Genomic DNA, 6,185 nt, shown 5'->3' with positions numbered 1-6,185 from the left:
CCAAGTATCACAAGACCAAGAGTAGAAGCTAATAATTTTGAACTGAAGCCTGCACTCTATCAGATGGTACAACAATCACAATTTGGAGGAAATCCAAGTGAAAGTCCACATGTGCATCTAGCACACTTTCTTGAGATCAGTGATATGTTGAAAATAAATGGAGTTTCTGATGATGCAATTCGACTCAGATTATTTCCTTTTTCTTTGAAGGACCGAGCTAGAGAGTGGTTACATTCTTTGCCACCGGGTTCTATCACAACATGGGATGAACTTTCTCAAGCATTTTTAGCTCAATATTTTCCACCAAGCAAGACAGCTAAGCTAAGAAATGAGCTGACTTCTTTCAAACCTAGAGATGATGAGAGCTTGTATGAAGCATGGGAGAGGTACAAGGATTTGCAAAGGAGATGTCCACATCATGGGATTCCTAAGTGAATGCTTGTTCAACACTTTTATAATGGAGTTTCACCAGCTATTAGAAGTACAATTGATACATCTTCTGGAGGTGATCTTATGGAGAAATCTGAAGATGAAGCTTTTTCTGCTCTTAATAAAATTGCTTGTAACAACTACCAATGGAGTTGTGAGAGGAATGAGATTAAGAAACCAGCTGGTATGTTTGAGCTTGATGCCATGAATATGATTAATGCTAAGTTTGATGCTTTGACAAGGAAAATGGACAAGCTAAGCATGAAAGTAGATTCTTCAGCTGGAGGTTTTAGTAATTCAGCAGAAGTTGGAGCTGCAAATGTCAATTGTGCAGCTGATTTTTCTGCACTTAATCAAGATTTTTCAAGTGAGCAAGTGGATTATGTGGGGAACTACAATCAAAGACCAGGTAGTAACTCATTTTCTGCAACTTATGATCCAGCATGGAGAAACCACCCCAATTTCTCTTGGGGAGGTAGACAAGGACAACATCAGAATTTTCAGCAGAATAGAGGTCCTCCTCTTGGAATTCCTAAACCTCAAAATGCACCTGCTCTACCTCTACCACAACAAGCACAACCAGATAAGACAGCTAGATTAGAAGCTATGATTGAGACTCTACTTGTGAGCCATCAAAGTCAACAAGATATGATTTCTCAATTAGCATATAAAGTAGATCAAATGGCAACACACAACAAGATGTTAGAGAATCAAATAGCTCAACAAGCTAGCTCTTCAAATAACAAAGCATTTGGGAAGCTCCCTAGCCAGCCAGAAAATTCAAGGGAGCATTGCAAGGCTATTACATTGAGAAGTGGAAAAATATTGGAGAATAGAGATAAAAAGATTGAAGAGAAAATTGAAGAAGAGAAAAACAGAGAAGGAGATGAATAAACTGAAGTTGAAGTTAGAATTAAAGCTGAGAAAGAAAATTCAGTGGAAGAAAAAGGAAGTAAGGAGAGGGAGAGCAAAGAGGAAGAACCTAAATATGTAGCATCTAAAGCCTATATGCCACCTTTAACATTCCCACAAAGGTTCCAGAAAGCGAAATTGGATAAACAATTTGGGAAGTTTTTGAAAGTATTGAAGTCTTTGTATGTAACTATTCCTTTCACTGATGCCTTAGCACAAATGCCTTCATATGCAAAATTTTTGAAGGAGATTTTATCTAACAAGAAGAAATTGGAGGAATTTGAGACCGTAGCTCTCACAGAAGAAAGCAGTGCTATTTTGCAAAATAAGCTTCCACCCTAACTGAAAGATCCTAAAAGTTTTTCCATACCATGTCACATTGGGGATATTAGTATAGATAAGGCTTTGTGTGATATTGGAGCCAGTGTTAGTCTAATGCCATTGTCTATCTATGAGAAAGTGAAGATTGGAGAAATAAAGCCTCCTACCATTTCACTGCAGTTAGCAGATAGGTCTATTAAATTTCCAATTGGGGTAATTGAGAATGTTCCTCTGAAAGTTGGAAAATTTTTCATACCAGTGGATTTTGTGGTATTGGAGATGGAGGAGGATGTACACATTCCTATTATTCTTGGTAGACCTTTCCTTGCTACTGCTGGAGCTGTGATTGATGTAAAAAATGGAAGGCTTACATTAGAAGTTGGGGAAGAAAAAGTTGAATTTAATTTGTTTCAAGCAATGAAAAAGAAAGATGATTCAAATTCATGCTTGAGAATTGATGTGATAGATGAAGAGGTCAGAGAAGTGCTCAAAAAGCAATATCCTGAAGATCCCTTAGAAGCTTGTTTGGTTTATAACATCAAAAAAAGGGATGAGATTGAAGAAGCTGCAGAATATGTTACAATCTTGAAAGGAAATCCACCTTTGCCTATGGCTGATACTGAGAAGATTGGGGATTTGAAGTAAGATACAACTTCATCATCAAAGCTTGAAAAAAGTGAAGCACCGAAGGTAGAGTTGAAACCTCTTCTAACAAATCTCAGGCATGCTTTTCTAGGTCAAAATTCTACATATCCTGTAATTGTTAGTGCTAAACTGAATGATTGTGAAGTTGAAAAATTATTAAGAGTTCTTAGAAAGCATAGAAGGATAATCGGTTATACCATTAATGATATTAAAGGAATACATCCTTCTGTGTACATGCATAGAATTTTGTTGGAAAATAATCATAAAGCATCTCGAGAGTCACAGAGGAGATTGAATCCAAATATGAAAGAGGTTGTGAAAAAGGAAATCTTGAAATTGCTTGATGCAGGTATCATTTACCCTGTTTCTAACAGCAATTGGGTAAGTCCAGTTCATGTTGTACCCAAAAAAGGGGGCATCACAGTAGTGAAAAATGAAAATGATGAACTAATACCTACAAGGACTGTAACTGGATGGAGAATGTGTATAGACTATAGGAAGTTGAATAATGCAACTAGAAAGGACTATTTTCCATTACCATTTATAGATTAGATGCTTGAGAGACTAGCTCATCATTCTTATTTTTGCTATTTGGATGGTTATTCAGGGTTCTTTCAGATCCCTATTCACCCAGATGATCAGGATAAAACTACCTTCACATGTCCTTAGGTACCTTTGCATATCGAAGGATGCCATTTGGACTATGTAATGCCCCTGCTACATTTCAAAAATGTATGATGTCCATATTTTCTGACATGATTGAGGGTATTATGGAAGTGTTCATGGATGATTTTTCTGTGTATGGTAAATCTTTCGATGAATGCTTATCTAACTTATCTAAGGTTTTGCAGAGATGTGAAGAGTTCAATTTAGTTTTGAATTGGGAAAAGTGCCATTTTATGGTACAAGAAGGAATTGTTTTGGGACATCTTGTGTCAAACAGGGGTATTGAGGTGGATAAAGCAAAGGTAGAAATTATTGAGAAAATGCTACCCCCAACATCCGTGAAGGGAGTGAGGAGTTTCTTGGGGCATGCTGGATTTTACAGGAGATTCATCAAGGATTTCTCTAAGATTTCTAAGCCTCTTACCAATTTACTGAGTAAAGATGTGGAATTTCATTTTGACACTAATTGTATGAACGCTTTTTGCAGGATAAAGGAAGCTTTGATATCTACTCCTATTATGTAGCCACCCGATTGGTCATTACCTTTTGAGTTAATGTGCGATGCTAGCGATTATGCCATTAGGGCTATTTTGGGACAAAGGAGAGATAAGAAGGTGTATGCAATATACTATGCAAGTAGAACCTTAGATGATGCTCAAATAAATTACTCTACTACAGAGAAAGAGTTTTTGGCAGTGGTATTTGCAGTAGATAAATTCAGGTCCTATCTTGTGGGGTCTAAGGTAATAGTATACACAGATCATGCAGCTATCAAATATCTCCTTCAGAAAAAAGAGGCCAAACCTAGGTTGATAAGGTGGGTGCTACTCCTTCAAGAGTTTGACTTAGAAATTAAAGACAAGAAAGGTGTAGAAAATGTGGTAGCAGATCATCTGTCTAGATTAAGGCAAGAACAAGGAGATAATTTGGGAAAAGAGCCCCCAATAGATGATTATTTTCCTTCATGAGTGCAAAAACCCCTTGGTATGCAGATTTCGTGAACTATTTGGTGTGTGAAATCCTTCCACCTGACCTAACATGGCGGCAAAAGAAGAAATTTCTTTTTGATGTGAAGGATTACGATTGGGAAGAGCCATTTTTGTTCAAGAGATGTGGAGATGGGTTGATTAGAAGATGTTTAGCTGATGAGGAGATAGGGAATGTTATTAAAGATTGCCATTCTTCACTTTATGGGGGTCATATGAGTGTGACAAAGACTGTAGAAAAAGTTTTTCAAGCAGGATTCTTTTGGCCACATATGTTTAAAGATGTGAGAAAGTTTGTAAATGCATGTGATAGGTGTCAAAGGATGGGTAATATCTTGAAGAGAGATGAAATGCCCCTCCAAAATATATTGGAAGTGGAACTATTTGATGTGTGGGGCATTGATTTCATGGGACCTTTTCCATCGTCCTTTGGACACAAATACATTTTAGTTGGGGTAGATTATGTGAGCAAATGGGTTGAAGCTATACCATCCCCAACTAATGATGTTAGAGTTGTGATTAAATTCCTTAAAAAGTTCATTTTTACAAGATTTGGAACTCCACATGCCATTGTAAGTGATGGAGGTTCTCATTTTTGCAACCATCAATTTGAGAGATTATTACAAAAATATGGAGTAAAGCATAAGGTTGCAACACCCTACCATCCACAAACTAGTGGTTAAGTGGAGATCTCTGTCGACACCATATTTTGGCCGATCCCCAAAATCAACAAGACTTTGAAACCGATCCCCAGCACTAGGTCTCCCTGGGCCAGCCAATGACATTGCCGACTTCTCTTCATTTTTCTTTACCAGATGACCATATTTCCGAACTCTCCTTAAAAGGAATTGAATCAATGCTAAGTCCTAACATTCGTTAAAGCCCTGCCGATTTCTCAAATCATTTACCGATCTCTTGGGTATATCCCTGATCTCTGTTGATAAATGAAGTGAACTAGCATTAGATCTTTTCTTACCAGTTTTAGTGCCAATCTCCTTTTCGGAAGATTAAGAGCTAAGGTTTTGGTTCGGTTTAACGAGGGTTCCAATCTTAAGTTTTCAAGTTAAATTTTCAATTTTAATCAAGTCCCGTTCAGCATTTCTTCCCCACCGATCTAATGCTTATTGTGCTTTCCGATCTCTTATACTTAGATTAATAATTGCATTTTTGTCTTGCTGTGCTCATACAATCAAATACTCAGACAAACAATGGTTTAAAATTTTCCGATCACAACCCTTCATTGAACAAAGAGGCATTCCATTTCATTTCATAATTTGTACAAGTTATTCGGCTGGGGGATCACCCCCAGCCTGATTTACATTCTGCTCACTCTCTCTCTCACCCTCGGCTTCCTCCCCACTGTCCTCATCGCCGCCTCAGAGCCAGTCGGCCATCCAGAGAAGTCCTCTTTAGGTAGCGCTCGAGTTCGGCCATGAGGTCCTTGTGAGCATTCACATAGGCTCCGTCTATCCCTGTCACAATCTCTTCATCCTTCTCTTTAAGCTCCTCATCCTTCGCCTTAAGCTCCTCGTCTTTCTCCTTAAGCTCCTCGATGAGTTGGGCGACCTGAGCAGCTTCGTTGGCGTGAAGCGCCTGGACTTCCCCAAGAGCACGGTCCCTCTCAGCCAAAATATGATTCTGTTCGGCCAGCCTGTCTTCATGGAACTTTGCCCGTCCCTCGACTTGAGATATATAATCCCGAGTGGATGAGAGTTGGGATCGGAGGAAGCCGATTCCTCATTCTTCTTCCCGATCTCCTTACCTGCACGAATCTTTTCTCGAACCATGGTCCGGTTCACTGCACACTCTACGCTTAGGCTCATGGATCGAGTCAAGATATCATCGAGACCATTCCGGATAGCCTGTCCCGATCCTCCCGAAGAAGATGGTAGACCCGTGACTTTGGCAAAATCTGGGTTCTCTCTAACAGTCCGGTTATTCTTCAAGGAGTCGATCAGTATTTGAGCGCCACGAGAAGAGGTCCTCCCAGAAGCTTGAGTAGGCCCCCTTTCTGTGCTTGGAACAATTGGGAGAGGTGGAGGCTGCTCTTCCATTCTAGGAGGAGATCGGACAGCTTCTGAGGTCGGCGGACCCGAAGGTTGAGGCGGGTCTCTTTGTATCTCCCCAGGCTCATGACCGGGTGTTTGAAGTCGTTCCGAACGCTTCATCTCCTTTATCTTCCGGGAGTTCTCTCCTTTCTTCTTCCGCTTCCTAGAACCCTCACCA

General features: G+C 39.6%; 1 non-coding gene across 1 annotated transcript; it reads right to left on the bottom strand.

The window, feature by feature from the left end:
* Nucleotides 1-318: 318 nt before the first annotated feature.
* Nucleotides 319-425, bottom strand: LOC131175763 (small nucleolar RNA R71). The gene has a single exon (XR_009145953.1). It is a non-coding gene; the product is annotated as a small nucleolar RNA R71 (small nucleolar RNA).
* Between the last annotated feature and the right edge of the window lie 5,760 nt (nt 426-6,185).

The sequence above is a fragment of the Hevea brasiliensis genome, chromosome 17 (assembly GCF_030052815.1).
Source record: "Hevea brasiliensis isolate MT/VB/25A 57/8 chromosome 17, ASM3005281v1, whole genome shotgun sequence".
NCBI lineage: Eukaryota > Viridiplantae > Streptophyta > Magnoliopsida > Malpighiales > Euphorbiaceae > Hevea > Hevea brasiliensis.
This window is presented reverse-complemented; position numbering and strand designations above follow the sequence as displayed.